Source organism: Camelus bactrianus, chromosome 14 (genome assembly GCF_048773025.1).
Source record: "Camelus bactrianus isolate YW-2024 breed Bactrian camel chromosome 14, ASM4877302v1, whole genome shotgun sequence".
Taxonomy (NCBI): domain Eukaryota; kingdom Metazoa; phylum Chordata; class Mammalia; order Artiodactyla; family Camelidae; genus Camelus; species Camelus bactrianus.
In genome coordinates, this window is record NC_133552.1 from 10,854,545 (window position 1) to 10,879,506 (window position 24,962).

Genomic DNA, 24,962 nt, shown 5'->3' on the forward strand with positions numbered 1-24,962 from the left:
GAAATACCTCCAAGTAACTAGGTTTTAAGTTTGAATTAGCTGTGCTTTGTTTTTTTCACTCCATTACCCAGTATTATGGTAAGTGGTTGAATTTTTCCAACAAACGTAAGTAAACACACATGTACTAAATGTGCAACAGTTAAATAGCAAAGCCCTGTGTTAGACAGACTAGGCTTAGCTCCAAGAGAAAATGGATCCTGAAACATATAAATGTTTGTATTAAGAGGCAGGAAATAACCAAGAATGAATGAGCTTAATGGAACAAAGGAATAGAGGAGAGTCTCAGAGAAACCCCTCAGTATGGACAAGAGTGGATTCACCTAAGAGTCACTCATTCTGCCGTCACATAGCACAGAAGACATTCACAAACAGTCAAACAGTTGGCGTTGGAGAGCCCTAACTTCTGTAGTTTCTGAGTTATGCATACTGGTGCAAAAGAATCTAGAAAGAGAGAAAAGAAATATCAGTGTACAAGTGATAGAAATACACTTTATCAGCTCTATACAGATGAAGCACGAGACCCATACTTTGTTAACTGAGCTTTGAGCAATTGCAGACAATACTTTTTTTTTTTAATTGATATATCAGCATCGGTATCAGGAAAATAATCTGCCTAGTGAGAACTGGCACGGGAAAAGCAAACTTCCAAAAAACCAAAAAGTAGATGTAGGCTGGAAACCGCTGGGATGACATAAGGAGAGCAAGATCAGGATCGTGGCAGTGATATGACTCGTTCATGACCAAGGGCTTTGTGATCTACAGTGGGTGTTTACTACATCCCAGGTACTGTGCCAAGTGCTTTAGGCTTATGCTTTCGTTTAATCTTCACTTCACCCTTTTAGAGACTACTTTTGTCAGTCCCGTTTTATAGTGAAGTAATTTTTTCAAGGTTGTTTTTCGGTTAGGAATAGTAGAGCTGGAGGGAAAATACAGGCATTCTGAGTCTAGAATCCATGCTTTAACTGTTGCGTCATACTCCATATCGTCCGTTATAGAAGAGACATTTGCAGTTGTTAAAAAACACACATACACACTGTAGTTATAGCCATGCTTAATAGATAATGAATGACTTAGAATTAACTTTACAATGCAGGTTAAGTTCTTCTTTAATGAATCCCTTTGTGGTTATTATAAAGTCCTGAGTTAAAAAGACTGCCACCCAAGAGAACAGGGAGAACCAGCAGCTTTGCTAGACTGAGGTTGTGGTCCCAGTCGAATGGACTGGTGGACTAGCTGGGAATTTAACAGGGATTTCCAGAAAATGAAATGGTCTTAGGGTTTGATAAACTTTCCACATATCCCAGATTGATCAGGGGCTATGTGCTTGGGCAACAGAGACAGAAATGGGTCAAGCCACCCAGACATTTCTGTCTGATAGAAGGTCACTTGCATAGAGGAGACTCTAGATCCAGCTAGGGAAATACAGAAAGCTTTTTTTTTTTTTTTTTGAGGAATACTATTAATGAAAATTAATGAATCTCCTTCTTACTAATTCCTCTTATTAATGAATCTTCTTAAGTAGATAATATTTATCCTACTTCAGATTTTTCCTATTCTGAATGTTGTTTAGTGTCTACTTTGAGAATCAAAGACATTTGTACATGGGATAAACTTTGGGCTGTTGGAAAAATGAAGTCTCTGAGTATGTCTTTAGGAGTGTATGCATGTGGATAAGGGGAATAAATGAATGCTTACTTGTCCATTTATTCACTCAGTAAACATTTACTGAGTACCCACTATCTGCTAAGCTCTGAAGAGAAGAAGATATAGACCAACAGACCAAGAAGGCTTAGTAAGATGCAGAAAATCTATTTCACCATCTGAAAACTTGTAGTTTGTTCATGAAGTGTGTGTGTTTGAAGCATCAGCAGCAGGGTTTCCTGTTTACATCATGGCTTTGTAATGCTCTGAGTGGGTGTGCGTGCTAGGTTTGCTAATATTCAAATGGCTGTTCATGGTAATATCATTTAAAGCAAAAAATTAAAAAACATATTTGTACTTTTCCCAAAAGTGTCTTTAAACTTTAGTGTTCAAACACAAGTTTCAAGAGGAAAAGATTTTTTTATGGTGCTTCAGTCATACGTGGACATACATAATGTTCATTTTCTTATTCTTTTTCACTGTAGGTTACTACAAGATATTGAATGTAGTTCCCTGTGCTATACAGTATGAACTTGTTGTTTACCTATTGAATATATATATATATTAGCTAGTATCTGCAAATCTCGAACTCCCAATTTATCCCTTCCTACCCCATTCCCCCACTGGTAACCATAAGTTTGCTTTCTATGTCTGTGAGTCTGTTTCTGTTTTGTAAATAAGTTCATTTTTTTTTTTTTTAGATTTCAGGTATAAATGATACCACATGGTATTTTTATTTTAATCCTTCTGTCTAACTTCACTTAGAATGACAATCTCCAGGTCCATCTGTGTTGCTGCAAATGGCATTATTTTATTTTTTATGGCTGAGTAGTATTCCACTGTATAAATATACCACATCTTCTTTATCTAGTCATCTGTCAATGGACATTTAGGTTGTTTCTGTGTCTTGGCTATTGTAAATAGTGCTGCTATGAACATTGGATTGTATGTATCTTTTTGAATTAAGGTTCAAGGGGAAAAGATTTTTTAAAGTACTTACAAAGTATTTAAAGAGAAAAACTTGTGATAATATAGCCTGAGAGTTTTTTATAAGCTATAATTCTGGGCCACCATTTTGTGAATAATTACCACTATACATAAAAATATAATACTTTACTTCATTTGAAAAATTGTCATTAGCGTCATGTTTCTTTTAGAAGGATCCAGACCAGTTTTCATATAGGTTGAGTTTTGCATTGCTGGAAAGGAGAGGATACAAAGGGGTGAAAAGGGCAAGTGAGAGGACACTACTCAGATTTTGGCTTTGAGATTCAAAAGAAGAAAACTTGTATGAAAAAAATAAGGCAGAAAATATGCATAGTGTGATCAAACATAGCTTTTCCTTTATTTTATAACTTAAAATCTATATTTTGTATGTAAGGAGACAGTTTACTAAAGAGTAAATGCAAATTGATGATAATTAATTTTAAAAGTCAACATTACTAATACACAAATGCAAATTAAAGACGTGGTGGAATTTGATTTTCAAACATTGGACAATGATGAGCTTCCCAGTGTTGGTGAGGTTGTGGTGACACAGGCTTCCAGTCCTGTGCGAGTTTATATTGATGCCATCTTCTTGGAAATCATTTTAGCAATGCACATTAGTGACCTTAAAACAGTTCATACACATTGACTGTAATTTAATTTAGTTCCATCAGAGAGAGACTGAATGTTTAACATTTATAGGTATGTTTGACTATCTAATGGTAATGAAACAGTGGGTGATTTCTCTTCTTTCTCTCTACTTTTATGTTTCTTGTATTTTTTCCTGTAGTGAGTATATTTAACTTTTATAACAGGAAAGTAATCATAAACATACTTTTAAAAAGTTGCTTCTTTCTGTTGCCAGTTCTGTGAACAAATGTAAAATGTTTGACAATCAGCTGGAAGCACTGATGTGTTCCTTCCTCTGTTTGTAAAGAATAAGAGTAGAGAAACTAAATTCAAACTGTTTTGGGAATCATGTGGAATTGGAAAGCCCCAGAAATATTTATCTTTATATCCTTTATATATATATACACACACACACACACACATATATATATATATATATATGTATATATATATATAAAAGATTCGGGAAGAAGAGTGATTTCAGTATTTTCTTTTTTATACTTCAACATGTTTTAAAAGTGATTATTATGAATATTTCAATTTTTGTAATTAAAAACTATATATTTTTAATATATATTATATATACTATATATATAAATTGGTCATGGTGGGAATAATTAAACAGCAGGTACATGAAAGTTTATTTCTTTGGTATGTGTGTTTTGAAAGTAGTTTTTAAATGCATCATAATCATACTTATTGTATTTGGTTATTTTCATGATATTTTCAGAAAAGCAGAATCCATGAATAACTAATTCAACCCAGTATGTTACTCGGGTGACAACCACATGATTGAGATTTTCTATTGTTTCCTGAAGGCCTAATTCAGGAAAGAGGGATGGAAAGAGAGTCAAAGAAAGAAAAAGCTCCTTTTCTTCTCTTCCTATCTTCAGGCTGAATTGTCACATAGGGTAAACAGTTGGTGTGTGCTTCCAAAGGGCAGAAGTTGTTAGGCATATTGAGGAAATTTGTTAAGAGAACCAGTATTACCCACTCCTAGATAATGATGAGGGGCATAAGAAGGGGATAAAAGGGAGAGGTCAGCTGTTACTCCTCCTTGTTTCTTTCTTCAAAGAGATTCTAGTAATGCCTAATGGACTCTCTAATTCTCATTTCTTTTCCACTCCCTGCCAATTAATTTCCATCTTCTTTTTCCTTTATCTAACTCTGTCTCAATATCAATCTCTTTTTCACCTTCCCTCTTACAATCTTTCTTCTCTCTCACTCTCTCTTTCTGGATCTTTGTTCTAATATAAGTGTTTATCTCCTAAGGCTGTTGTAACAAATTACCGTGTACTGGATGGCTTAAAATGGCGTAAATGTATTCTGTCACAGTTCTGGAGATCAGAAGTCTGAAATCAAGGTGTCTGTAGGGTTGGTTCCTTCTGGAGCCTCTGAGGGAGAATTCGTTCCATGCCTTCCTCCTAGCTTCTGGGGCTACCACAAATCCTTGGTGTTCCTTAGTTTATAGATGTGTTACTCCAATCTCTGCCTCCATTGTCTTCATATCACCTTCTCCTCTGTGTGTTCCCCCTTCTCTTTTCTTATAAAGACACTTGCCATTGGATTTAGGGCTAGCCCTAACCAGGATGATCTCATCTTGAGATCCTTAATTATATCTGCAAAGACTCTTTTTCCAAATAAGGTCACACTTGCAGGTTCTGGGTAAAGCTATCTTTTCAGGGGCCACCATGTGACCTACTATAATAGCAGATCTTTTCTGGCAACATTTCTTTCTACTTTATAACTGTTCTCTGTCCTTAATTCCTAACCTCCCAATTTTCGCTGTCCTGCCCTCTGCTGTCCAGGATTTGGAACCTACAGCCTCTGCTGCAGAGTTTTATGGAACACACTGGCGAGAAAGTTCTAAGGTCAAACCAGTTTAGGAAATACTGCTTTCCGTACCTTCCTGTTGGAAATTCATAATGCACATTATCACGTTAAGGGGCCAAGAAGTCCTTCTGTCCTATGATTTCCTAAACCATGAAGCTCCTTCAGCATGCTATGTGGTGCAATCTTGTGAAACTGTGCTTCGTGGACCTTTGGGACCCACCATGGGACAGGTTCCCTTTCCTCTAGCTGCAGCACTACTTTGGTAGCATTAAAAAAACAAACAAACAAACAAAAAAAAACAAACAAACCAAAAAACCATTTCCTACATATCTCTGAGCAGATCTCAGTTTTGTTGTTAAGCTCTTTCTTTTTTTCGGTAAAAATTATCATATTGCCCTTAAATTTTCTACCCTGTATTTTTGTAGGTGACTGCTAAATTCACATCTCCAGGTTTCACTTGGATCAGTTAAATTCTCTACATTTCCTGTCCAGTATTAACCAAGGATGAACAATTCCTTTCTTTCCCCACATTTTCCCACTGATATCTAAACCTTTTGTTTTCTATCACTGTTCAAAATAATAGCTTTGAAACATTTTAAATGAATTTTTGTTTCAAACTTCCTATGGAGAAACAGAAGAAAATAACTAGTCTAGAACTTTCATTATCTATATGTGAACCCATAAGTCTTTAACATGTTTTAGTAAATATCTTCTAGAACAAACCATACTGTATCATTTAAGTTTCAGAAAGAAGTTGTAAAATGGCTGCCTGTTTTGATACATGGTTCAGTCATTTAGGCTACTCTCCTAGTCATGGGATTTTCTGCACGTTTTGAATTAGTGTTGGAATTTTAAAAGGTACTAGGCAACGGCAACACAGATATTTCAGATCCTCATTCATCTTTATAAATTCCATGTTTTATTGTTAGTTTTCCTCATAACTGTGATAATTTTTCTTTCTACAGGGCTAAAGAAAGGTTTAAGCTTTTAAAATACCTATAAAATAAAATTTAAAACAAACCTTTTAAAAAGTAAAAATATTTGTCTTTGAGAAAAAGAAGTAATATGCCTAGATTACAGTGCTCTGCAGAAGTATGTAACTCCAAAGACTGCCTGGTGGCCAAGACTTTATTCTCTAGATAGTCTTAAAACCTTTTGTACACTGAAATGCTGACAAGTTAGTCAGAGTATCAAATAACTATCTAATCCTCAGAGTTTCCATTATCATAGATGACACACACACTTGGTTTTCTTTACATAGACCATGACTCCATTTATTCCATTGTACTTGAGTCTGTCTAACAAGCTTCTGGTTCTACCCAGGGGCAGTGTTTTGAGTGCTTTGCCAAGTTCTTACTGAATGCTTAGGTGTTTGCTGAGCCCAGTCTGACAGCCGCTGTTCTCATTTAATGATTTTGCCAGGGACTCGGTAACTCACTTTGTCTTTGGCTTGAGTTGGCATGTATTCTCACTTCTTATAATTTTATAAGTATGGAAAAAAGTCCTCCTGTCCCCAGTTAAGTCAAATGAAGTGAAACCTTACCCTAGAGAAAGAGGGAAATACTGCACATAGAAATTTGCCAAAATTGTTGATATATCTATGAAATAGGAGAATCTTTGGAGATAGAGGTTAATAAAATAAATCTATTCAAATGTCATTTGGGTAGTGATAAAGCTTACATTTGATCTTAATTTCTCCCTCTTTCTCATAATCCCATTATTACAGTAGTTGACTGAAAGAAAGGTGACCAAATTCCAAGCATTTCTTCATGGAAATGAAACTTTCAAATTCTCTTTATAAGTAAGCTTGGAGTAGAGCTGATATGCAAACTGGCTATAGTAGACTTATTGAACTGGTTATTTACTTTTGTGACTGTGGGAGACAATTCTCTATGAGCCTCTCCTTTGTCTGCACATCTTGTGAGCAAAGACACTAAATGCCCTTTTGTTCCACACGTATTTTCAAGAATATTTGTATAGAGAATATCTTTGAAAGATAATGTCTTTCTCTCTAACAGACCACAGATGTGCTTATTTTTCAGTATGATGAAGATACTATCTCCTTCCAGAACAAAGATCAGGAAGTTTTTCTTACTGCCCAGTGTAGAATTTTGGAGTTATCTAAATTCAGTCTTCTTCAGCTGCGACACTAACCCTGTGGGTGTGGTATCCACCTGGCCCACTCTGCATCATCCTCATGGGATTTGGGGACCAGGGCGACAGACACAACCATAAAACTCAGTTTTCATGAGTGAAAATATCTTATGTCTCTGACTCAAGAGTCTTTTCTCAGATCCATTAAGTGATAATTCTTTAGGTTTAACTTTCAAAGGCAACTTCACTTCCCCTCTTTCTAAGGTTTCAGGGGGCTGTTCATGATTGCCCTCTTTACTGTTTCATAGTAATCATCTCAACTCAGATGGGTTTCATAAATTGAAAGACACCAATATTATTGTTTCTTTTATTAGTCAGGATAGGCTATGTATGCTGTGGTAACAAATCAACCTCCAAATCTCAGTGGATGAGCACAGCCAAGGTTTAATTCTATCTCGCACGGCATTTAGGGAGAATTGGATAACTCTCTAGGAAAGCTTCATCTTTTATCCTCTACCTGATGATGGATTTAGCCTGTTCCCATTTTGGGTGTTTCCATCTGAGTTTGTATATTCCTCATGGCAGAGCAGGGAATGAGAGTCAGTGGAGAACTTCCACCCACCTTGACTCCTATCACTTCCTGTTCATTGGCTAGAACTAGTCACATGCTCTTCCACATGCACAAGGTGATTGAGAATTATAGGGGAAACTGTGGGTATTCAGTAAATAGTAATGTCTCTGTTTTCATGGACATCTTTGCAAATGTTTTTAAAAGGAGGTTGATTGGCTTAAGTATTCTCATGCTGGCACTGCATTTAAAAAATTATTAGAGTCTCATAACAAATTTTAGTAACTGCTAAGTGTGAATTCCTACTTCCTTAAGAAAAAAGGGTCTTTGCTATTTTTGTCTGATTATTCTTCCAGACAGAACTCAAAATCCCTTTTTGGACATTAAAATCCTCTAAAAAATTTAGACATTCTTATTGGAATTTAATTAAAGCATAAAGTAATTTAGGAAGAACTGATTTTTTTATATTAATCTTTTAATCAAGAAACAAGACTATATTCTAATTTCTGTAGCAATAAAGATTTATAACTTCTTTTATAAGATTTATATATATTTCTAAAATAATTATTCCTAGGCATTTTAGGTTTTTAATTTTTTTCTTGTGAATGTATTTCTTTCATCTGAATTACCTCATGCATTTGATTATGAGAACTGACATTTGTTTCTTTGAAAAGATTGATGAGCTACATAAACCTATGGAAAAGCTTACTGAGAAAATGTAAAAGCAAGAAAAACAAAATGTAGAAAATAAAATGTAAATAATTATATACTTACGTATAAAAAATTCAAAATCTAAAGCAAGTATTATGAACAATCATATACTAATTTGAGAACTGAACTGGTGTGGCTACGTTTCTGGAAAAAAACACAAAATGCTGAAGTTGATTCTTAGTCAAATAGAAACACAGAAGAAATAGAAAACTTGGAAAGGAGTTGAAAATAAAGTAAAATAGTATAAAATAAAATAAAATAAATGGAGATGGCAATCAAAACAATCCTGTCTACAAAAGCACTAGGTTGGATGATTTTTCAGGCTAGTTCTCCCCAACTTCAAATAACATATAGCCTTATTTTAGGTTGTCCAAGAAATTAGTAAAAAAGGCAAAAATTGTGTGATACTTTTTACAGGGCTAGTATAACTTAGATTCCAAATATCAAAATCTCAAAGACAGAAAAAGAAAGGAAAATTATAGGCCAATTTCATTTATGATTAGAGATGAAAAATCTACAATAAAATCATATAACAGTAATTGAATGAGCGAAACTTATGATTTAAAGAACATAATAAGATAATTACAATGGTAAAATATAATGGAATCAATAATATCTTGATTCCCCAACTCTTTCTGCATATGTAGAGTTAACTAGGTGCCTCTAAATAAAAGAATAATGGGTAAAATTAATATTAATGTGATAGTACTCAGAGAATGAGAATGTGAATGACTCTACTGATTGTGTGGCAAATCCTTCTGCAATCAGTTGGTTTCCAATTCTTTGTTTTCAACAGTATTGGGGAAGGACCTAATTGAGTTTCCAGCTGATTGAGCATGAAAAATAAATTTTAATTTTAGATCACTATGTGGTTTTGGTGAAGGAGCACAAAGAATTGAATGATATTTGATAAACAAACAAATAAACAAAATTCCTTTTATTATCATCTGTTTGTTTATGTGACTAAAGTTTCTTAGCACTTACGCCTATTAAAGTGGAAAATGGAAATAGAACTGATGCTGAGCATCACCTGATTCTAGCAATAGTTAATACTCTCACATGGATACAGTAACTCGTTGGGAAACAAACAAATAAAAAAACACCCTTACCTGTTTAACTGAGGTGTATAAACCAATAAAATTTACTTTTATGTTTAAAATATATGAAAATGTGTGACATTGTTTTGATGAATTGCATATTAATAGTAGTGTTAACAAGTCAATTCAAAAGAAAGTTTTAAAAGCAGTTTTGTTCCCTATAAGCTCTCACCTGATGCTGAAGCTGCTGACCTGGGACTACACTTCCAGAGACAGGCTTTAACACACTTGAGAAGCTTGTAGCGGAATGGAAGAGCCCTGTCCCATAGAATGACGGTGATAAGACACCCTGGCCCTCTGTGTTCCAACTAGGTGAGGCACCAGGGAGTCATTCAGAAGGCAGAGAAACTGTGAAAACTGACTGAAAGCAAAGTCAGACCCCATTGTGCAATCACAAAGTTGACGTGATCAGAAGCAGGACTTTGTCTTCTGGAATCAAGCATCTCATGAGTAAAACCATAAAATGAGGGAAATTGTTACTTTTGCACAGCCAACTAACTTTTGTCTTTGTTTTTCTTTCCTAAAGTCTTTTGAAGTACAGTCTTACTGTCTCCTCTTAAAGCTGGATCAAATACTTGCCTTATTGAATGATGCTCTAAGTATAAGATTATTGAGTGGTTTAGCTCAAAACAGTCTTTTTATGAGTGTAGAATTCAGGCAGAATTGGAATATATCTGTACCTCTTTGATTTGAGTTAGAGATAAGGACTTTGAGTATAATGAGAGTCTTAGTGCACATTTAATAACCTCATTACTCAGTACAAAAATTTACTGTGTACATGTCAAGCTGAATTATTAAGCTTATGAAATTGAGTTAGAAATTAAAATTTCATTTAAAAATGAACTAGGACTATAGTTATTAATAAATCAAGCATAAATGCTGAATTATGTCAATGACATTTCAAAGCTGGATATGTATCTTGAAAATATTTAGTTGTAACGTCCTCAGGTTGCAAGGATTCCTGGGAAGGCTATTCCTGCCTTTGGGCAGCTCTGTCCTTAACTAGTTCCAGTGGGATATTTAGCATTTGTCTGTTTCTCTGAGGCAGTTTAAACTTTTGACATTTTCACTCCCTTGATTGAAATTTTGCTAAATTACTAAGCCTAGCAGAGATTCGTTCCACCTACTCCATGAAATAGTCTCATTCTGAATTATATAATATCAGTGAAAATTACATTATTCATTCATGATGTGGTTAAGAAAGCAGGCTTCAAAGTCAGATGGCTAGTATTTAAATTCTAGCTCTACCATTGAATAGTTTACCTAATATAGGCAAGTTTCTTAACCTCTCACAGATTCTTTTTTTTTCCATCTGTAAATCAGGAATAATAATTAGATTAATTAAAATAACACATGTAAAATAGCATAATGGGTGGCACAGATAAATTAGTCAATAAATATTAGGTATTATTATTTTTGTATGTAGTCATCTATTCATTGATTCCTTCAACCTATACTTATTGCATCCTAGAGGTGAGGTGCTTGGAAATAAGAGATGAAGACTTTGCCCCAGTCACCAAGAACTCGCTGTCTAATTGGAGGTAGAATCAAGTGAAGAAATGAATATAATTCAGTAAGACAGAGAATATTATGAGCCAGTCAGCAGGGGTGGGAAGCGGAGGCCATGATTACTTGGAGGTGATATCTGGATTGAGGTTTAAAGGATAAGTGAGATTTATAGGGCAGTAAGTAAGAGTGTTTCAAGGAGAGGAAATAGGATTAGTGACTATAAATATAACCAACATGACTCATCCATGTAAAATCTTGTCTTAAAGTTTATTGATAGCATTTGTAGGATTCTTTGGTGTTTTATTTGTCAGTCTCTGTCTCTCACTCTCCTATGTTTAACCTGAATCCTACTGGACCATGGGCTTCTTGAGATGGGATAGTCTCATCTAATACAATGGCTGACACATAGTTGGCAATAATAGGTGTTTATTGAATTAAATGGAATCTCAGGAGGGAAAGTCTTTTGGAAGTAAAAGTATAAACCAGAAGTTCTAATCCGAGGAAAGGTTAGCAAGAAGATTAATTTACAAATATATAGCGTGTTGCAGTGGGGAGGTAACTCAAAATCAGATTAAAAAAAAATCCAGCAACTTTCTGACTCTTTGAGGCAAGGCAATTAAAATACATTTTTTCGAATATCAGACAACTTTAAATACAAGTACGAAAAGCCTTTTAAAAGTAATTCAAAGTATTTCCATTATTTCATTTGCTTCTGTTTATTAGTGTAAATAATTGAGAAATACATATAGTCTCATCAATTTGAGAATGAAAATAAATATAAGACAAGAGCATAATTTAAAACATGTAAAAAAAAGTCTAATTTATTGAGTGTTAAAAGACAGTCACATTTAGGAATGACAACATAAGAAGCTTTGCAAACACTCTGTTGTAGAAAAATGCTTCATCACTGAGGAACAGTTTTCAATGTCTGTGTATTTTCTGAACAGCACAGAGCCTAAATAGATAAATCTTAAGTGAGAAATTAGGAACATTTGGTTCTATTGACTATGAAGTTCTGAAGCAGCAAATTGATCTTGAAAGGAAATTTTCAGACTTTGATTTTCTCGCTTCAGAGAATTTGTGCTTATCTTTTTATCTTTGGGATGCAATCTACAACCTCCGTGTAACCATAGCAACAACTGAAACAACATTTTCAATTACTTTTGTGGCCTTCGTGATCATTCGGTTGTATAGACTGTGATCATTCAGAAAGTAAACTAAATAAGGAGAATAGAATGGGCAGTTGGGGGCCTGCATTTCTTACGTGGTCATTGTCAGTGGCAAATAAGATGATTAAGTCAATCTTACTGCTCTCCTCAGCTTGACTAAACTTTAGGTAGGTTCTTTCTGGGTCTAGGCCCTGGCCTCCTTTTTCTTAGATCATTTACTCAGGAAGAACTTGTCAATTCATTCTCTGCCCCTTTGAGATATATGTAAATCTTTAAAAAACCTTTTGCCAGTTTTACAACCAAGGGGTGTCCTTTCTCAAGGACCTGGGAGCCCTCACCTATGGCCCTTTAAGAGCAGAATAAATGAATTCTTACTTATGATAGTAAAGCAAAGCCAGATTTAAAAATCTTCCCCCTTGAAAATCTAATGGTATAAATGAAAATCATTAGGAAAAACAAGAGTCTGCCACAAAAATGCTAGCATGAATTAAACAATGCAAAGGAAGAAGCTAATGCAAGAACAAGCAAAATTTCCAGGAGTTAGCATGGCATTACTTGGAGCAGCTTTGAGCAGCTCCTGATTTTCCTTGAGAGAACCGCTGGCAGTGAAAGTCAGGGTGGAGATGGAAGTGAGACAAGGGCTGTGCATATACACAAGCCTGGAATGGCTAATGCATCATGTAGTGGTGGCGGAAGGAGAGACGGAGAGATGTGGGCAGACGTGGGAGAAGATGTGGAAATGCACTGGAAATGCAAAACCTCTCTCCTGCCTTTGTGCTTGGTCAGGGAAAATGAATATACCATATTTGGAGGCTGCTGTTGAACAAAAGAGGAGGAAGGAAGCCAAAGGATACTAAAAATACTAAATACTCATTAATACAGAGACAAACAGAAAAGGGGGGGAAACAGCAGACAGAAGAGGAGATCTAAGACTAGATCTTCTGAGGGAGGCAGGGAAAGAGATGGGCTAAGAGCATCTGGTAACACTCCCTTCACCAAACTGTGGGCTCTTGACATGGGGACCAAAAAACAAGACAAAAAGACAATAAAACCGTTTTTCTCTCTACTTCTTTTGGAGAATAAAAGTGACTAGTGGAAAAGGAAAGGTAAAATGCAATGAGGGAAAAATTCAGGCTGACCTTGCTACAACTAAGTCTCTGGGGACTCACACTGAATTGGAAGAACTATTTTAATTTCAAATTATCCACACTGGATTAAGATAAATTTAAGATTAGGGCACAGAATATTTAACAAAATCCCTGGAAACACAGAAGAGGCCAGTCTTGCTGCCAAAGATTGCTCACAGTCCCAGCTGAAACTTACTCTTCTCCAACCCCAAGTCATGAGGAATGAGGCTACAGTAAATAGAACTATGGACGTGTAGTGTGAGAATGGATTCAAGAAGAGTTCATTTAGAGTCTATCAAATCAAACAGCAGATGGTGACTCAGTTGCTCAGTCACCCTTCTTTCTTGAGCAACATACAAGTAAAACAAAAAATAGTATGTCAGCCTAGGGTCTATGTAATAAATTCCAATAAATATTTTAGGGAAACAGTGAGGGGAAAAGAGAAGAAAATCATTGAAGACAAGATACACTAAAAAAATTATTTTAAAAGTAATCATGACCCAGGGAAAAGAAGAAACATCTCCATGAAAGCTTCTGATTATTAAAGAATTTGCAGAAAATACAAATTTGACAAGATAACCTCAAAGATAAGACTGTGAAAGATGACATGAGTGGGGCCATTTAAAATAGAGCTATTTTCCTTAATTAAAAGGAAAACTGCCTCTGTAGATTGAAAGGAATACTCTGTTCTAGGAAAAATTGATTACCTTAGAAGATCTACTTATATGGACTCTAAACCAGTAAGCCCTCATGATGGTTAAATATAATTTTGAAAATATATTTTCTCTTCCGCCTTTTGATTGCTGATACATTTAATTTGTAGAGAACATAACAAAACGAACCCTTCAAAAACATATTTATGATTGATATTTAGGGCACCCTGGATTTTCCAAACACATTAGAATTTGAGCTGGTTAATTATTGAGGAGGAAATCACCAATGAAATGTTAAATTATCAGCTAATATTTGATGTGTAGATTTAATGACCATGTTTTCTGGACCCAAACTGAGACACATGGTCTTACAAATATGTACGCAATTTTTTTTTTTTACTATTTTTTTTTTGGTCTTTAAGGATTGCTAAATCATTTTAGAAAGGGATTACGTAGAAATTGAGGAACTGTGGCGTTTAAGAATTCAAAGACAAGTAAATCACTGACAAATTCAGTCATTCAAAACCCTTTGCTTGATGCTTGCTATGTACAAGCGTTTGCATCAGAATCTCTTCCACTAGGGGTCTCATCATTTAAAAAGAGATGCAAATCAGTAGAGGCAGATGCAACATCATTATGATTAGGCAGCATAGTGTGATGTGAGTGCATAGCTCTGTGGAGCCAGGATATGCTTTCTCCTGGAGGAGCTGACTGCCAAGTTCAATCTTACTCGAGACTCTTTTCATTATACCACGCGGCCTCCTTTAAAACCTAGCTTTAAAAGTTATCTACAGAGTTAATATTTAACGGAGGGATTGCCTTTCTAAAACTGTCAGTGAATGTCTGTATACCTCCAAAATAACAGACTTCCACGTATTTTACGAATAAACTCTAACTTAGATTTCTCTATGTGTAAGACAAGTCTTTCTTCTCCTTCGTCCCAATGAGGCATACAATTAAGAAATTTTTTTTAAATTTTTTTGCTGAAGATAGCCCTACTCATCCCAGAGAACAAATAGTTCCCTCCTTACTGCTTCCAGGGACACTTGTTCATCATCCTTATATTGTGCTTATAAATTAGATTTAATTATTTATGCACATGTCTTGACCCATCCTCCCAATACCTTCACCCACCAAATACTGTGAGGGCTTCCAAGGAAAGGAAGGCACCATATTTAATTTTGCATCTTATCACCTAGTGGCGAGCCTGGCATATAATCAACTCAGTAAAAGTTTGTTAATGAACTATTGAAAGATCGAATGAATAGTAACAAAATGTTGAAACTGGAAGTTACCAAACATACACCAAAGTGAGTGTGAGCCACACCATTCTGAAAAAATCTTCAAAGTTGATTATTCATAGACAAGTTTCATGATTCTGGAACTCCCTAACTCACTTTGACAATATGAAAGAACGAAGTTAGACAGTGGATGGAACTACAGTACTATCAATGGCAGGCCAAAAGGGGAGGCACCTGGCCCCAGAAGACTGCCTAGGATGGCGAAGGATGAGGAGACGCCACACTTGAGAGCTGATATGGGGAAAATGGCCAGTGGGAGAAGAAACCCAGCTCGTATCAAGGGGTCTGTGGTCAGACAGACCCACCAGAGGGCCTCACAATGGCTCACAGAGGATCCCATAGGAGAGAGCGTGAATGTTTGACACAGAACAGGCCCAGAGAGTCCAGTGTTGATCCCAGGACCACCCACTCACTCAGTAGGAACTTTTCTGTCCTGTTCCCTTCCCTGTCTTCCCGTTCACTGGCTGAACAGAGGCTGCCAAAGACTCATGAGGAGGTGAGCCGAGAAGGAGAAGAGAAACCAACAATATCATCACCTTTGTCTCAATCAGACACTCTGCCAATAAAAGCCTTAGGTGGACAGGAGAGTGTCCCGCCTTTCAATAAACATTAGAGTGTTTGTTGATTACTACGTTGGACCAAACAGGTTGTATTTCTGTAACACATTCAAGTGACCAGAGAATTATTTCCTGAATAAAGTGAGAAGAAAATCATGGAGTCTGGTGACCTTTTATCCAGTGGCAGGGAAAAATATTTTCCCCATTGAAGATGGAAGACCAAGAAAGTTGTATTTTCATTATATCTCAAGTTGTTCTTGTTCAGTGTAATATAATGATTGTCACTTATCTCAGTAAGTTTTCTGTCTTCCCTCCTCTTCTCTCCATTTGGCCAAAGCCTCAATGAAGAGATTATGCGTATCTGATCCTGTTTCTGTTGAGAAGGGAAATGATAACCCCTGTTCACTTGTGCTGGTTTGAGCAGGTAGAAAACCCAGAGGGTCCATCTGGGTGATTAGATATGGTAACAGGAGGCCAACTTTCCTAAAGGCAAGGCAGGGGAAGAAGGAAGAGGCTATTTATGAATCTACCATATGTTTTCTGTAGCTCTCTGAGTCTTAGATAGGCTCTGAGATAAACTTCCAATCTCAGGTTTGGAGCATAGCTTCAACAACGTCTTTGAAATGAAGGTTAGAGTCCAGGAGGGCAGAGTGCTGGGCAATCATATTTTCCCTCAAGCTGTTCTTTTATAACTTTAATTTGTAGACAAACTGTCTGCTCCAAAATTAAAATAGCAAAATGTTTTTGGGAAAAGCAGGTGTATACTAAGCCAACAGTAAGGCAGAGCACGTGTTGCCCTGGGAATGCCAGCAGGCTCGCGTTCCAGCAGCCTTGTAATTGCCTTGCTGATTTTATCTGATGCCAATTTCTAGCCTTTATTTTTCAGGCTTGGAAATGTGATCTTGGCAACACCAAGATCAGATCCATTTCACGGGAGGAGATTCTCAGAAACCAAGTTCAAAAGACTGATATCTAAAGCCAAATGGTAATTTGATAATTCACGAGAAAAGAAAAAAAATTTCATGGGGGATGGAATACTTGTAATGGCACCAGTGCTTTTTCCTCCCTGTGGTCAGGCAACCTGGGTAATAAAATCATCTCTGCTGTCATAACTATTGTTTCTTTTTATTTCTACAGTCAGAATATTTAAAATTGAATGTGATTAAAAAATCATTTTGATACAGTTTAGCTTCATTTGTTTCTATTTGTAAAATCTTATTTTAAAAGGGGAAATAAGTCTAAATGTTTTGAGCAAAGGAAGGGAATTGTATAAAAATTTTGTATGCTTTTATATTTTATAAGAAACCCCAATGTTTAAAAGATTTATTGAAGGCATGAAGAAAGAAAAAGAATGAATGTAAGCTTTATACTATTTTCCATTGTCAATGAACAGTGTACTAATTTTAGTTCTGTGTTTACCCAAATCATTCTTTCACATTCATCAGATTTTTTTTTAAGGCTCACACTGAGCCATTAAAATTATAATGAAATGAAAGAAAATAATGGAACAGAATGTAACACCCATACATTCTTTAAAATGCCAAAGCTTTCATTTTCAGCTCTTGCAAATTTCCTTAATATCTCAGTGCTATGGGTAGAAGCGGAATTCACAAACCAAGGCGAATCAAGCCTCCTAACTGGCAGCCAACTTTTTTGCCTGGTGTGATTTTCATTTTTCCCTGAATTATATTAATGCCAATTGCATTTGTATACATTTCTTCTTTCAAATAGCACAGTTTTAAGCTTGCAGCTCTAAAAGTGGGAAGGATAAACAAAAGCTTAGAAAAAGATTCTTCAAAGTAGCCTTTGTGTTGGGTTGTGCTCCTGCCTTTTAATTAGTCTGTTGCCCAAAGGTGGAAATGTTGGGGGCATTTCCTGAGCCCTGCAGGGTCTCTGATTTGCTTTACCTCAGGTTAGGCAAGCAACAGACCCCCTATCTTCTGTGGATTTCACAGACTGAGACGGGCAGTAGCACCAGCTGGTCTCCACAAGGAGTCTGACTGTTTGGAGAACTTTCCTCCTACTTAGCTCAGTTTTCTCTGGAGCAACCTTGGTTCTCAACAATCAGAACAGGACTAGTCCAGAGTGAAGAAGAGGGTGAGAGGTATGAAGTATTTAAGGATGACAGGGAGAAAAAGAAAGGAAGGAAAAAGAAAGAAGTACTGATGAGGAATTTATCTCATCCCTGACTCCCTTCCTGAAAGTAATAATTCTTCTAATTCTTTAAAAAAATTTTTTTTTGAGCTGACAACTATCTTCCATGAGTAAAAGATATAAGTGCTAACCGCTTTCTTTTAGGCTCCTAAACATAAATCGCTTTTGGATGTACATTATGGGGTACATAAGCACATTTTAAATTTCTTTATTTTTTTCTCTTAAATGTACTTCAGATATGTGGCAAAAAAGGGTGAGGAACTGAAAATAATTATTTCTGTGAAACTAGAACTAAAACTAATAATAAGGCCAAATGTAGAGGTTTTTTGGGGGGAGGGGTTAAAAGAAATTTTTCAACTTGAAAAGTATGAAGACCCATATAAGAACAGGAAAAAAATTGCTAGGCAAATTCCCAGGCACATTGGATTTATAGAACTTTTAGAATCACAAGAGGATACCTCTTGATATTATATACTTTGCTTAAATTCTCATCTGTGAAACATCTTAAATTTATATCATTCACCTCTGTTATTCATTTAAAAATTAACCAAATCATGAAGGCACTTTATCAAATTGAAGTTGTCTAGGATATAATATAGATTTAAAAATCACTAAAAGAATAATATTTTTACCATGCCACAACTTGTAAAAATAAGCAAGTAATGTGTAAAATTTATAACCACTAAACTACTGGTTTTCTTTCTTGCCTTTTGCCCTTGTTTGCCATTGTATGCTTTGCTTAAATTTTCATCTGTAAAAAATCTTAAATTGGAGGATGACTGAGGAAACAGGGACCTCTCATCCAAGATAGGATATTGCAATGAGCAGCTAGCCTTGCAAGCTAGGTTATTCTCTTGAGGAAGGCTTTAAAAAAATTCTATTATCTCTCTTTTTGGATGATCAGCAACAAAACCTGGATAATACAGGCCCATGGAATTTCATTTCCACGTGGAGACGATATTCCTCTGCCTATGACACCAAAGCCATGGAGCCTCTGCTCAGTGGGAGAGGGAGGAGGTGACACAGGGGAAGTAAAACAAAAGGCAACCTGCTTTCCACCATGAGAGAATACGGGGTAGAGAAAGAAGGGAAACAAGTCAACCAAGTTGTGCTCTGATTTTCTGCTCTTCCACACTTGCTCTTGTTACTTGAGTGGAGGTAACATGGAGAGTGGGGGAAGTTTTCCTCAACCCCCTGTTCCAAGACCTCCCCTCCCCACCGTAATGTCCACTGAAGATTCTGGGAAGTGATTTCCTATGGGTAGAGCCTATAGGGGTGGGACTATAGGGGGGCAAAGGGAATGTCCAAGGTTGAGTTTTCCTCGTCTGCCTTTGGTTCCCCTGAGAAATAGATGGGTCTTACAGGAGTCAGGCTGTTGACCTTCCTGGCAGTCTCTCCTTAGCAGGAACAAGGTGGATAACCAAGGAGTAGAGAGAATAACTTGCACAGACTGGGGACAAGTAGCTGTCTTAGCTGACTCTAGAGGCATTCAATGGGGGCTGAAGCTCAGCCTTGTGTGGCTCTCCTCCCACAATAACCGGGTGAGCTATTTTGTGAAGATAAGCGGGAGTTCCTACTCAGATGGTGATAGTGTTGCTAGCTGGCTAGGACTGTGACAAGAAGGCCATTAGACATCTGAACCATGGCCAAAGCAGCAATTCTTGTCTTGGTCACTTGACAGCAATTCTCAAGGCAACACCCCATTCTTGGACCTTTTCTAACTTGAGGGCTCTTGGCGATCAGATTCCATCTTCCATCTGCCCTCCTTCTATTCCTTCCCAAGCTCCCCTACTTCTTCTTTCTCCCTGGCTTTATTTCCCTAGTCTTTTTCTTTTCTCTCATAACATTGACCTTGATATCTGATCTGGAGGTTCTGTGATCTCTCATTTAAAATTGCTTCCAAAAACAGTTGTGATAGGAAACCCAACTTCCCCTCTCTGTAGGTAGAGAGGATTCCTCTTTAGAAGCACAGTGTCTGGTTCTTACTCTCTAGATCTGAGGGTAAAGTTTCAAATTCCATTGAAGGGAAGACTGTCCCCTTAAATATTTGTTTTGTTACACTTGGTTGATAGAAAGCTAGAAGGACTCATAAGTTCTTTATAAATCTCTTAATAGGATACAATTAAAGGAGTTCAAACAGTCCCTATTCTACTATACTCTAAGAAAATGATTGAAGGAGTTCAGGACAAATATGATTCTTTGGCACCTTGATTATTTCAGCTAAAGGCACTTGGAAATCAGCAGGCACAAGAAGGGCTCACTGACCTCCCCTTTTCTTCCTGAAAGCAGAAGATGAACCGCCCATGTAAGAGATCCCCTCCCTATACGAGGAGGAAAGAAGCATTCTTATCACCAGAGATGTGGAGTTGAGTCTGAGAGAAATCTATACAAGCAGACCTTGGTGAAATCACTCTTATCTTCCTTTTGTCTACCCATACATTTTAGTTACTTTTCTACAACTGCTACTATTTTTTGAATCTGGCATATAAGCACTTAGCCTACCTGTTACAGAGTCCAAGCTCATACGTACTCCTTGCCTCATGATGACCAGGTGTTGGGGCAAGGAATAGCGACTTTATTTGGAAAGCCAGCAGAAGATGGTGAACCAGTGTCCCAAAAGAACCATCTTACTTGAGTTAGAATTTAGGCTTCTTTTATACTAAGAGGGGAGGAGGTATGACTGATTGTTGCTAACTTCTTGGTGCCAGAATCCTTTGTTCTTGCAGCTGTTCATATAGGTCTGGTCACAATGTTCCTATAAACCTCCAAGACCATTGTCATTTTCTGTTCTGCAACTTTTTTTCTCTATACAAATGGAAAAGTTTTATACCTTTAAAAAGTCCAGAGCTTTGAGACTGGGCTGTCATGTATATTTCAGGCTGTAGGCCACATTCTTTTATGAAAGTGCAGACCCAGCATGACTCAGCACAGGCGACAGAGCAGAGGATTAGCGCTAAGGGAATAGATCCAATATGGAGTCAGGTTTTTCTTCTCTGTTACATAGCCACTTCTTTGGGTCTTCATTTTTCTTGTGAAGACTCATGTGAATTTTCCCATGTGAAAATTACTAAAGAAAACTTGTAGGCTTTTCTTCTGTTAATGTCTTATGTCAGTTTAATTTTTAGGCCCGGCTGAAAACCCTTAGAAGGTAGAGGAGAAATTTTTCCTCCCCTACAGTGGAACAATCATAGGTAGAGGAAAGGAGTTTGGAGTCAGATGGTTTGTAGTTCAAATCTTTTATTTTTATTAAACTTTTTTTGTATATATATATATTTTATTGAAGTATAGTCAGTTTACAATGTTGTGTCAATTTCTGCTATACAGCATAATGCTTTAGTCATACATGAACATACATGTAATTCATTTTCATATTCTTTTTCACCATAAGTTATGAGATACTGAGTATATTTCCCTGTACTATACAGTATGAAACTGTTGTTTATCTATTATATGTATATTAGTTAGTATCTGCAAATCTCAAACTCCCAATTTGTCCCTTCCCATCCACTTCCCTGCCGGTAACCCTAAGTTTTTTTCTATGTCTGTAATTCTGTTTCTGATTTGTAAAAAAGTTCATCTGTCTTTTTTTTTTTTTCTTTAAGATGGAATTCAAATCTTGATTATACCAAAAATTCTTGATATTTATTGCTCTTGAATAAGTATCTTGATGTTTTCTGAGTCTCTGGACCACAGCATCTGTCTGGGGAAGAAGTGGCTTACTGATGGGTGGAGCAGGGAGAGGAACTGGGCCTGTTGAATTCAAGCCATTCTCTCCTTGCCCTCCTAGTCCCCCATGACTGGTGGGTATATCTGAATAATTCCAGGGTTTAACACATCTAGCCATATCCTCTCCCTCAGCCCTCATCGGTAATGAAAGTGGTATTTCAATCTTCTGTCTTATCTGTTTGCTTTTTAATTGATTCTGATCTCTTGCCAGTAAGATTTATTGAGTCTCTCAAATTCTAGAAGAGAGTCACTATGTTTCTAAGTGACAGTTCTTAAAAGTGCTCTAAGAGAGTTCATTTTCTCTCTCACTCTTGCCTTTCAGCTGACTATTATTCTACCAAGTCTTACTCTCAATGAGTTCTAAGATATGTCTAAACCAGTCTTTGCTCCCGTAGCCCGTTTCCTCTTGTTCAGTTTTCAGAGGCAGTAGATCGATGGTGGAAGGAGAACAGCTGGTTGTAATTTCTTTGAAGTTTTTTAATCAGAAAATTCCCTGGTTTATTTCATTTGGCTGCTTCCTAGGGCATGATTGTTTAGATTGAACCTTTCTCAAGGTCTTTCTCAAACCTTCCATGAGAGTATGAACTTATAAACTAGAAATATTGGTGGAAATGAAAGGTAAATCTTAAAAACAACTAAAATAAAGATCCTCCAATGTGTTTAAACCCTGCCTTTACATAGGCTTAGGAAACTAGATATATTTGTCCTTGGGGATTGTGTACTAATGACACATCCCTGCATCCCAGTACTCTGAGGGGAAAAGCAAGTGGATTACAGTTATTTCTTATCACTGGGAACATTGTTTCCAGAGTTATTCCTATGCCATAGTTGAAACTTTTAAATTATTCATACTGCTTTTGTTTAACTTTTTGTCTTAATTTAAATGCTCATCGCCTGTATAATTCTTCTTCATTCCTAGTCTGATTGTCTCTATAGTGAAATAAAGATGTAACAGGAAAAGCCCTACAACTGAGAGTTAAACTGATTTTTTATTTGGATTTATCAAGTTACTGAAGCAGCTCATAGCTATGCTATAACTGTTCCCACCTAGTTTACTTTTTGCAGGTATAAATTCAATGAGAAAAGAGCAGCAAACAATAAAGTCATGCAGGAATCCCAAGTATTACAAATTCCTATGTTTGAATGTTCTCTCCCTCCACGTAGTCCCTCCAATCCAGTCTCTACAGTTTACAAAGTGATTTTTCTAAATGCTAATCTGTTTATGTCACCCTCTGGCTTAGAGCTCTTCGGTGACTTCCTGTCTCCAACAGGGTCAAGTTCCAGTTTCTTAGAGTTGCAATACCAAACCATGCAGGCACTGACTTTCTCTCATCACTACATCCTCCCCTAGACTTTAGACTGTCAAAGTATTTGTGTTTCACTGTGTTAGTTGTAAGGAAGATAAACATCCTTGGTTCCTTGAGTTGGTAAGGTTTTATGGTGAGGATGTGTGGGGATGTAAGAGAAACCTCACAGTATCTCAGCCTCTCCCAGGGAGCGAGGACTGTCATTGTCCCAGATCAGCCCAGCTCACTGAACAGAACTCCCTAATGAGCTCCTCAGAAAAGGATGACCGTAGTCTCTCTTCTAGGGTCCACAATCTGGTCTCAGTTTCTCTGTCTCTGCTATTCTTTCTACCTGCTTCTTCTTCCTGTTTTTTTCCTGACTGCCTCTCCCAGAGTCTTTCTGTCTTACTCTGTTACTGTCTGCATATGAGCAGCAGAAGGAGCAGTGTAAGTGTGATAAATGGGCATCCTTTCTTGGGCGACTTGGGCAAGGACCTTTCCCCAAAGCTCTCTAGATTTGGTTAGTTGATAATGGGGCTCAAAGGAGGAGGTTAATGAGCTCCCTGCCAAGGAGCTTGTGACCACCTACTGGGCCAAATACCTGGAAGGTCCTGATGGGCAGCTCTGCTAGGGTCCACATGATGACTGTGACTTCTCTGTGACTGACACAAGTGCCATTCTCTCCTCCCCTCCCAGTGAGTCTTGAGATGAATTGGAGAGCTCCACCAATCTCTACCCAGAACTGCTAGCTTTAAAAATAAACCGAGGTGTAAGTGAGGTCCCTCTGTCCCTAGGGAAGACCAGAGTTCCTATGCCAAGGTCAGAGTTCAATGGGGAGGTAGGGGGGGTAATTGTATTTATTGGGTCTCTTAGATGCTAGTTCATCAGTGACTTTGATCCTTACAACTCTTGGCACCAGGATGAGTGGGAACCAGAAAATTTTCTGATTTTAAGTCTGAGATCATTATCACTAAGACCATAGACCTGGCTATGCAATTTAGTTTCTCTTCTTTTAACACTTTCTTTAGGTGAAGTGTTACATTTTTGATATCTTTTTATGTTTTATGATGAGATCTTTACTTTTTAAATGTAATATTTTTAAAGCTATAAACTTCTCTCTAAGTACTGCTTTAGCTGCATCCCATAAGTTTGGTAGGCTGTGTTTTTGTTTTCATTCATCTTAAAGTACTTTCTAATTTTAAATCAGGTTTTTAATCTCTTCTTTGTGATTGTCTTTCTTGTCATTTCTTCTTTGACTCATTGATTAATTAGCAGTATGTTGCTGAATTTCTACATATTTGTAAGTTTCCCAAATTTCTTTCTATTATTGATTTCTAATTTCATTCTGTTGTGATTGGAGAACATACTCTGTATAATTTTAATCCTTTTAAATTTATTAAGACTGTTACTTGTCCAAGAATAAGGCATATCCTAGAGAATGTTTCATGGACACTTGAGAAGACTATGTATTCTGTTGTTTTTGGGTGGAGTATTCTAGTCTGCTTATGGTGTTATTTAAGGATATTTCCTTATTGATCTTCTGTCTAATTATTGAAGTGGAGCATTGAGGTCTTCAGCTATTATTGATGAATTATCTTTTTATCTCTTTAACTTCATCATGTATTTGGGAGGGGCTCTGTGGTTAGGCATATATATGTGTATAATTGTGATGTCTTTTTGATGGCTTGATTTTTTTATATTGTTATAAAATATCCTTCTTTACCTTGAGTAACAATTTTTGTCTTAAAGTCCATTTTGTCTTCTGTGAGTATAGCCATTTCTTTTCTGTTTTGGTTACTATCTGCATGTTTTACCTTCCCCCATTCTTTTACTTTCAATGTATTTGTGTCTTCAAATGTAAATTATGCCTCTTATAGGCTGCATGTAGTTGGATCATGCATTTTTATTCATTTATCAAT